At 43.6% G+C, this 10,762-nt stretch overlaps 1 long non-coding RNA gene across 1 annotated transcript; it reads right to left on the reverse strand.

The window, feature by feature from the left end:
* Positions 1 to 6,927: 6,927 nt before the first annotated feature.
* On the reverse strand, positions 6,928 to 10,762 carry LOC121611499. Its single transcript, XR_006007111.1, has 3 exons — positions 9,527 to 10,762; positions 8,026 to 8,221; positions 6,928 to 7,794 (listed from the first exon to the last, which is right to left on the reverse strand). It is a non-coding gene; the product is annotated as an uncharacterized LOC121611499 (long non-coding RNA).

Here is a 10,762-nt window from a genome sequence, read left to right on the forward strand (position 1 = left end):
ACCTTAATGGAGACTGAGCAAACAACAAACAGGACGTGAGCACTAATGCAGCACCAAGATTCCTTCGGTGGTGGGTTAAGGAGCGGGACAGCGAGCCAAGTCTATTTGAAATCTGCCAGCATGTGCCATTAATAACAAGCTGTGCATAATATCGAATGAGTTTTGTTATCAAATGTGTGGATCCACACACCCAAAGAGGACTGCTGCTTCTCAGCTGCGCTTCTAGATTGCTCCCAGCACACAGAGAAAATGGGAACCTCAGCGTGGCCCCATGTTAAACCTCCCCATGTGCACACCACTCAGCAGCAAGGGAAAGGGTGTACTCTCTGTGTCTGCGTGCACACACATTAGATTACACCCCCCCTCCCACTCCACCCATGGCCAACCTGCCTAACCCCCCCCCCCCAAATCTGTGTCAGTTATGTAAAACGCGGGGCGAGGAGTATGGGAAAGGTCCCCGGAGAGCGACGTTGTCATCATACATTAAACAGCACCCCAGGTCTGACTAAACACCCGCTCATTAATAAACAATGAGCAGAGTGGTTAAATATAGATCCTCCCCTCCCTCACCTCCCTCCCTCCCCCCTGGCTCTCCCCCTCTGGCAGGAGCCTCTCCATAAGGAGAGCAGAGGAGGAGGCCTGCTCCGTTCTGCGCGCCTTCATTTTAGGTTCAGCACCATGGAGAGCGGCGCTGTGACGGCTGCTCTGTGCGTGTGTGTGCGTGTGTGTGTGTGTGTGTGTGTGTGTGTGTGTGTGTGTGTGTGTGTGTGTTGACAGCTCACCAGGTGTCCTCTCAGTATGAGTTCCTCCGTAAACAGGAGCCGAGCGGTAAACACAAGCCCCGCTGACGGTAACGATGTCAAACCTACGTCTCACCTTATCTCCCCTGTTCCAGCTCTCTCATCGTTCACCCCATCCATCCTCTTCCTCGTCCATCTGTGCTTTTTTTTTTTCCTTCTACAGCTCCCTTTTCACTCTCTGCTCCAACTGCATCTAACACTGTCTCCTGACCTCTCTTTGGCCACACTTATGACTTTCAGTCCTCTCCACTGTCACTCCCGCTTGCCTTCCTTTCTCCCTGTCTGTCCATATGTAGTGTCAACGGCTCACTCTTTTTCTATCACCAAATATCTCAATGCTTCCTCACCTCGGTGCTCAAGTGTACACTTTAGTTTCCACTATCCACCCTTTTTCTCCTCACCTAAGGACCTCGATCCATTCTTCTGTCTGATTTAAGCTGCAGGACTATCTTTTACTCTTTCCCCTAAAGGGCAGATGGATTTCTTTTCATGAGTCTGGAGAACAAGAAAGATGAGGAGAATCTGAAACCCCAAGGAGCGATAGAAGGGATAGGAAGAAGAAGTGGGTGATGCATAGAAAGTAGCAGTCAACCTTCAGCTCTTTGCCAGAGAGGAGGAAAGACATGGGCAGTTCATGCAGACTAGATATATGTCAGGGTATCAAAAGACAAAAATCAGATATTGCCACTGCACGGAAACCTTTTGATATCCCCTTTTCCCCTTTAGAGAGAAATGATTTTCTTTTAAACGAGAATCGAGCCATTTCTGTTTTTCATTCAAAAGCCAGGGAAATGGAGATACATACAGAAATAGCCGAGGAGGAGAGACAGAGGACAGGAAGCTCTGATAGGATTAAATCCCAGGCCTGCAGTGGCAGATGCAGTGCCAGAGGTGAGGGACTAAGTCACTCTAGGCCTACAATCTGTGGACACGTGATTAAAATATCAAGATTGTCCCCAAGTCACCTGAAGTGTCTTCAAATCACATCACCTCCACATACAATGAGCTATATAACAAAATTATGACTTAGTGTTTATTTACCTTTATGTTTTATCCTTTAGTGCAGACTTATGCATCACTAAATGGTGTAAATGGTGTGTAGCTGAACCAGCTGGCAAAGCCAACATTAGCTTGCTAATACACGACCCCACATGAAATATATTCAATTCATGTCTGAACTGACATTCAATCAAAATGCTACAACAACAAAGTAATCTGAGGGGATTTCAATTTACACTGCACAAAAATAACACAACAACATCTAAATAGCGTCAGTTGGATTAGCATACCTGAATATTTCCTACTCATTCTAAACTGCATCAATACTAGACTACTAGTCCTGAAACAGATATGAACACATCAAACAGGATCAGCAATGAAATTTAACATGAAGTTTGATATTTCTGGCAGCTGTTTTACGGCTTGCAATTCCTACAGTGACTTTTTTCATCTATTTTTTTGGCCACTTCGGGGCAGTGGAAACAAGTTGCGAACATAACATTAACATATTATCAACTTTTTAGCACTTTAACAGTTGCTTGCGACACATGTAGCTGTTACGGAGCAACATCATTCAAGTCCTTTAGATCTGTTTTAGTCCCTACCAGCTCCTGGGGGAGATATCTGGCTCTTCAGCCCCTAAATGCTTCACTATGTTCACCAGCTAGTCACTAACTGTGTCTGTCTGCTGTTTGGTGCTGAGCGGGTAGTGCACAGCAGGTTTTTAGAGCTTTCTCGCTAAAAAATGCTCCTGCTGCAGCCAAAAATGACTCTTAAAGTGGTCAGAGTGAACTAAGACAGTAAAGATGTAGCCAGACAGCTAACGAATTCTCTGCAGGTTCATCAGTACAAATGACCACCTTCACATTGTCACATTGTTTTCACTTTGTCATTGGATTCATTGCCTCGATTATAGTCACTTCAAGTTTTAATGGTGCAACCTGCTTTAGCAAATCATCAGTTGAAACTAGCGAGTAAAAACTAAAGATGGACTATATGCACATACATACTTGCCCACGTTATGGGCAATCCAGTTAAAAAATTCTTAAAAACATGGAGAAATATCTTCAAATTCAGCAGCAGAATTAAAGTACAGAGCGAGCCGTTTAAGGGTACAAACACTCCTGTTTATCGCTGCCATCTGAAGGCACAAAATATTCTCGGTGTCTGAACATTTCCAGGCAGGTTAATCAAATGCTGCTGTGGACTCCTGGAGACTGTGAAGGTCAAAAACCCCACCTCTGGTTGGCAGCCAGCTGTCAGTCCGCCCAATCAGGTTGAGCTGGTGAGGGAGGAAGGGAGGGAGGACTTTTTAGGGATGGCGGCCAAAGATCTTGTGATAATGCTCCCATCCAGAAAAGCAACACCAGGAAGTGACAGAGAAACGAGAACAGCGGTCCTTGTGGTACTAAAGTGACTGCGTGGAGGCTGAGAGGAAGGTATGAAAGAGAGAGGGCAAAAGAGGGGAGGGACGAGCGGAGGACAGGAGGGTGAGATGCAGGGGTGAAGGTGGAGTAGCAAAGTTGTCAGCGGAGGAGAAAAGGAGCGAGGGATGGTAGGGGAGAGGGTGGTGGATGATACAGGAAGGTGAGCCAATCGTCCTGCTCACTTGACCCTTCCAATTACCACAGCGACGGTTAATTAGTGCAGAGGTAAGCTCTGGTAATTACCACATTGTGTCTCGGACAAGAGGCTACACATGCAGATCACACACACACATGCACACACACTCGCAAACATGTTGCTATGGATACCTGCAATCCTTTCTACCACTGTGCTGGAAAATATAGAAGAAGAAGATAGAAATAGATAAAAGAGATGAGAGGAAATAACAAGAGCAGATACGAGACGAAGGCAGAAAGCAAACAAAAGCTCTACAAAGGCGAAGCAGTAGGAGCAGCGTTCGGTTCAGAGAGGGTGGTTGGCTCTGTGTGTGTCGGCCACATCGTCGGAGACGCACTTTAACAAACTCCCTCTGTCTAGGAATGACAGTCGAAAAAAGAAAAGGTATGAGTCGGTCAATGAGCACACACATTAGCATTAAAATCTGTTGACCATCAAGTAAAGATCTCTTCTCTGGGACATAACAGGCTGCAGACGCAAGCAATAACATACCATGATGTGTCCCGATAGAAGAAAAAAAAGGAAAGGGTGGATGAAAATAACTCCACAATGCCCCATGTCTGTTATATGCTTGTAATTATCAACTATTTGACCCATCAGATAGCCTATTAATGACGTTTCTCACCTCTGGGGCTCCACAGCAGGAGCCTGTGCGGGCAATTTCTAACAGCAACCCTTTTGTAGGATCTGACACACTGACCCCTGCTACAACCTCTGAACAAGCGCACACACCTGCACATACAGTACATCTGTGCACATGATTACACACATGCATACACAGCGTACATGAGAGCTGGTAACGCCACGTGGCCTCAAACACAAACAGACAGGACAGATAGGTCCTGACACTCCGGCCTGACTCCTTGGCCCTGCTGCCAGCACCTTCAGCCCTCTAAAACACTGATATTGTATGTCCTGAAACACACGTGTGCACATACACACACACACACACACAGAAATGTCTCTCCTGTTTAGCTGACGTGTTACATAAGCTGTCGAAAACTGTATTTCTCGGAGGTGGAGTGTAGAAGGAACAGTAGCCTCCCTACACCTCAGTGGTGATGTGGCCAAGCAGCCTCTGGCAGGCCTGTTTATGGGGCCATGTTTGGGTTAAAAGACATCACCTTACTTGTGATACCTGGGAGGAGAATAAAGTGTGTTTGTGTGTGTGTGTGTGTGTGTGTGTGTGTGTGTGTGTGTGTGTGTGTGTGTGAACACTACAAAGCAAACTGACTCTGGAACAGGTTGTGTGTGGAAATAAATTTGGACTCAGTAACACTTTCTTCGTGAAAGTAATATATCAATTTCCTGCAAACCTCTGCTCAATTTTTCCAAAATGTTCAATTAAAACAGATCATATTAAGCCTCCTGTGCTCCACGGAGTGTGGCTGCCCTCTTCAGCTCAAAGCTGTCTTTGGCTTTAGTGTCGCCACATACAGATTTTAAACTCGCCTTCTTCTTTTCTCTTTCTTAGTTGTGCAGACAGCGCCACCGAGTGTTGAATACTTGCATTACATCTGTGCTGTAAACATGGCACCTGTGATTTGCGAGAAATTCTGAAGCACAGTTGTCACTGTCAGTCGTTCTCTTCGTTCGACCAGAGATGACCGAGCTTTTGCTGTCCGAGCTCCTTCGTCACGAAGCACCTCCCACTGAGTGACCTATTTTTGGCACAAAGTTTTTATTCATGTTTCCTTTCCAGTGATCTGTTTTTGTGCTTTGTACAATCTTGTCTGTATTGTATAGGAATTAACAGAGTGGCAGTATACACCAGAGAGCAGTCAATCATGCTTGTACATAACATGAAGTCCGCAAGAGGTGATTTATTATTTGTAACGTTTATTGATTTAGGTGAAAGAGGAAATGTTAAAGATTGACTGTGGTGAAATCAGTCCAGTAAACATTTCAAAATTTGAAATTGTTAAAATTGGTAGATCTTCAATCTTGTTTGATAAATTCTTGCTCGAAGCAACCTGCCATAAATATTAGGAACAGTTGCCCTGATGGTGGCACTAAAGCAGCTATCCTAACTGTTAACTGAGGGACCCATAAGGCAGCAGGGGCTGATATGTTTATTAATTAACTCTCAACATTGACTAACCTGAAAACCTGTACATATCATAGTTGTTGCATTCTTAACTGACATGCCTGATGGTACTGTAAACATGAGGTAACACTGAAGAGGTCATTGACAGGAAGTCCCCCCCCCCCCAAATCTCCCCATTTCAACCCCAAGGGGGCACACAACCCCCAATTTATGTACACATTATTTGGCTTCTGTTTTGTACTTTTGTTGTGTAAATTCCATTGTTTTTCATTGCAATCTGAAAGGAAATGTCAAGCTATTATTCAGTAGACTATGCATTCATGATCATTTGTGTGTGTGTGGATTAACCTCTGGAACTCTCTTTGGTGAGGTGTCTGATGTCAGATGGTAGTGATGATGATGATGATACTCACAGCTGCTCTTCCAGGTTTGGGTCAGTCAGTCTTGCAGAACTGAGCTTGTGCAAGAGTCAGCTTTCAAAAGAGCTGCTTTCAGCAGCATTTCGTTGCTTTGCAGCTGATTTCATGTCTTAGGTTGTCAGGCTCATCAGCTGGTTCCACATTAAACAGCAAATATGTTCGCTTCCTTTTGTTAACTTATGGTGTCCTGAAACCTCTCACCAGACGCCTGAATGAGTTATCACATTCAGCAGCCCGTGTAGACGTCACAGCAGGCTTACACCAGACAAAGTGACACTTTGGAACAGTTTTACTTTGTGTGCGGCTAGCAGCTCTGCAGCTGCAACAGGGCTGTCCTTCATTAATGATCCTTCTGCATGAGGTTTCAGCTTCTTTGCTTTTAACTCACCCGCCACAAAACCTGCTTGCAGAACACTGTCCCTGTCAGAAACTCAGCTGAAGCGCATTAACTTCATCCGACCACGGTTGTCCTTGCAGCTTACCCTGGGGACAACACGTTTCCAGCTGTGATGAACCATTTTCATCACTGTGAGTTCATCCTCACAAACTTTGGACACACCTGGTTGTGTTATACTTTAACAAAAACATAACTGCTCGTCCACTTTTCTTGGAAAGCGTGACACTCCGCATTTACCACCGCCTTCTTTACAGTCGGTATGACTCAGTGACGCGCTATCTGCGCTCTGTGTGTTCCGTTCAGGGACCGCTTGGAAAAAAAGCTATTTTCACTTTTTCTTTATCGCTAGGAAAAAAAAGTAATTAGGTTTTGTACTCATGAAATGCCTCGCGCTTCGGATCAAACGGGGGGGTGTTAATACTCTGTGGTATTAAATAACAACTACGGAATAAAGCACTGCAAAAATGCAGCTGCCTCGCCTTGCTGTACAATGTGGAACTGTTTGAATTGAATTTAAACTGTACTTGACTCCTGTTTTTACAGACAAGTTCAAAAGTACTGCTGTAGAAATATATTTCAAATTTATTACAAAATATACACATTAATTCTCTCTCACACACACATTTGTGACCATAACACCCACACACACAAAGAAATTATTGAAATGATTAAATATAATAAATACAATAAATAAACTGAATACAAAATATAATAAATAAAGCCAGGCTGCTCTACTAATAATATATATATATCTCATACATACAATATCAACATACTTTGACAGGCACGCACAATAATTCTCAGTATATACTGTAAGTTAATTCTCTCATGCTGATTTTTTCTGAAATACCAGACCTGTTATATACTATGGTAATTAAATAATTACAGTAATGAAGTGATAGAACAAGCAGTCTGTGGGGTGTATCTCTTCAGGTGGAAGAGGCACAGCAGCAACAGGAATAGAGCAGGCAAGTTGACCCCTTGCAGCAGAATACTGCATTCCTGCCTCTTCAGTCACTTGCTGTGCCACTAAATGAGTTTGATTCACATCAAACAACTGCAGAGTAGTGTTCTGCATGACTGTACCATTACTCAGGACCAGCTGCCCGATCTTGCTGAAGTCTCTGAGAATCTGAGTCCATCTTGTCAGGGCATAACTGGCCGATTTTTATGGATGTTACAGAGTTTGACAAAGATAGACCCCGACGATAACAATCTGGCCACTTGGCAGGGGATCCTGTTGATCCTAAGACACAGAGTGTCTAGTGTAAATTCAGATTTCTTTTTCACAACACCTGAAGCATCCTGTTGTAAGCCGCACGTTGTGCCTGCCATGCAGTGAATGCCACTTGCTGCTTGTCATATGGCAGAAGGTTCTGTCACAGGGCTATGATGGTGGTGGCCTGCTGGTTGCTCAGTGTTTGTCCAGTTTCAGTCCTCAGTCCCATCTAAAACTCTGCCAGGTTTTCCACTCAGTCCATCCCTGGGACACTGCACTCATCCAAACCCCTATTGGATCAATAATACAGAAAATAACACAGCACTTTATTTGTTCATGGAGGGCACAGTATAACCATTTAGGCCTAAAGTGTGCTTTGTATTTTGATGAGCAAAATAAGAATGCTATGTATCAAATGATAGTAGAAATATGACGAATAATAGCAGTTGCAAATTTGTAAGATTTTTTTTTTTTTTTTGATAAGAAAAATAACCTCATCATGATTGAAAGCTGCTACTCACCTGCAAAGGTGGTTGAAAAGAGGGGATGAGCTTCCTTCCAAGCACCTTGACACTGTAGATGTTGCCACAGTAAACAAGGTCCCCTGAGCAGCTGAATGCAGTCAGGAAGGCTTCACTGCCAGGGATGCAGCTTCACAGTCCTGGTTCTATCTGTGGAGGCCCTCCAGGTGGTACAGCTGGAAATTTGGGCTGTTGCCTGCAGAGAGTACCAGAGAGTACCCATGTGATCAATAACTGTAGGTTAATTTGTTGTTTTTGGTCATTTGAAAGACATTCATTGTGTCACTATTTCCAGGATAATAATGCTAATTATCATCATCATCATAAACACAATCATGATAATAAGAAGAACTGCGAGAGAGTATGCTCTCAGTAACATTATAACGTTACTGTAAGTAGAATGAGGGTGATCGCAAAATCACAATCTTTATATCTTGACACCCTCTGAAAACTCCTCATAAAAACTCTGGGCAAAAAATGGAGGAAGGTTCATGAAGAGCAACAGAGAAGGGATCTTTCTTCCAAGACACTTCATTCAGCTTTGTTCTCCTTTTTTTTTGCTGTGTGTCTGTCTTCCTGCGAATTGTTCTTAAAACTGTGTGTTGGTACAATGACTATAAACTGGTCTACAAACAGTGGATCGCAGTGAACCACAGAGGCCTGGTCACATGCAGGATGCAAATAACACATGATGCAAGAACAAATACAGAGCAGTAGAGAACAGTTCAGTCTCAGGTCTCTGTCAGTGGAACTGTGATATTCAGTGCAGCTATTGGATCAATAATACAGAAAATAACACAGCACTTTATTTGTTCATGGAGGGCACAGTATAACCATTTAGACCTAAAGTGTGCTATGTATCAAATGATAGTAGAAATATGACTAATAATAGCAGTTGCAGTTGGTGTTGAGCAGGGCCACGGTGGTAGGGGCAACCATAAGCGCTGATTTATGTTTCTGTGGGTGGGTGCTCAATACAGCTAAATGTCCCTCTCACACGCCAAAGATAAACCTTATGCAAAAACTATAGCCGGCTTGCTACAATATTATTTAGAAAAAGTACTCAAAAGTACTATTTCAACACCATTGGAAATTAACAACGATGACACGGGCATGCACGCACACAGACGCACGCGCACACACATGCACACAGATAAAATGCACACCAAAATTTAGCAAAAAGGCTTATATGAACATACATAGGCCAAGTGCATAATCCAACAAAATTTCCCCGAATGGCCAACCCCTGACGGGAGAGATACGGGAGAGAGGACGGAATAGCCAACAAAGCTATTCTTGCACCGGCCCTCTGTTTTTCTTTACCACCAGACATTGTTGCTGCAACATTACCACCAGCATTAGCCTCAGCAACAATGCTAACAGCAGCTCGATGCAGATTTGATTTTTTGATTTTTGATTTTTTAAAAAGTTCTTGATTGTGTGTTGTGGATGGGAGCGGGGCAGCCATGTTTTTAGCTGTAGTGCAAACCTCACAAAATACCTTGTTTTTTGTAGGGTCGTATGCTATCCACTGGAATTTGACTTTCCAGCTAGCTTGAAAAGTCCATCCTGTTTGTGTCTTTTTTTGTCCATTTTCAGTCCCACTGGAGGTGTCATCTTCACTAAAGTAAATAAGATCAAAGAAATAGGAATAATTAGAGAACAAATAAAACATATATCAAGCATTTCCAAAAGTCTTCACAAGCTAAAGTTATAAAATGAGATTTAAAAGAAGCCAGAAAGTTATTGTGGGTGTGAGTTCAGTAGACAGAGCTCCATAGTGTAGGGGCTCTGATAGCAAAAGCCCAATCACCCCTAGTCATAAACCAAGACCTGGGACTAACCAGCAGGGCTCCATCCACAGATCTTAATTATGGAGAGGGCACATACCAGGTCAGCAAATCAGAAATGTTTTGAGGGGCAAGACCATCTGAGACCTTAAAAGCAAGCAATATAATTTTATTTTTCAAATCAAGTTGAAATCTAACAGGGCGCCAATGAAGGGAGGCAAACACAGAGGTAATGTGCCTGTATGATGGCTTTTTGTTCCAGTAATGAGTCAAGCTGCAACATTCTATACCAAGGCAGCACTTGGTTCTTGGTAGCTTCAATCAGGAGAACAGTATTCCCTGGGGACAGCCACATCTCAGTAATTATAAAATGTCTTGGTCATTAGAAATAATAAAATCAATTAATAAACAACTTATTACCAAAAGATGTGGTATTCAAGAGGCCAACGTTACTTGGAGTCAGAGCAGAGGGAGAAGGAAAGGGCATACAGCAAATGGGACATGTGTTGTTATTGTTTCTAGCTTGCTTAGATGTGCTGCATGGATAAGAGGCTCTGTGACTTATAATGGTCTGTATGGGGAAATTTCCGATGAAATAGTTAATGACAGATACTGGTCGGTGCGGCGGCAGCAGTAAAGCAGTCATTGTATCGGTCCGTCGTAGTGACGTGACGAAGGAGCTGAGCCGAAAGGCAAAGCTCTCGATTTACCAGTGAATCTACGTTCCTACCCTCACCTATGGTCATGAACTTTGGGTCATGACCGAAAGAACGAGATCTTGGATACAAGCGGCTGAAATTAGTTTCCTCCGTAGGGTGGCAGGGCGCTCCCTTAGAGATAGGGTGAGGAGCTATGTCACTTGGGAGGAGCTCAGAGTAGAGCCACTGCTAATCCACGTCGAGAGGAGCCAGCGGAGGTGGCTCGGCATCTTTATCGGATGCCACCTG

Source organism: Chelmon rostratus, chromosome 9 (genome assembly GCF_017976325.1).
Source record: "Chelmon rostratus isolate fCheRos1 chromosome 9, fCheRos1.pri, whole genome shotgun sequence".
Lineage (NCBI taxonomy): Eukaryota > Metazoa > Chordata > Actinopteri > Chaetodontiformes > Chaetodontidae > Chelmon > Chelmon rostratus.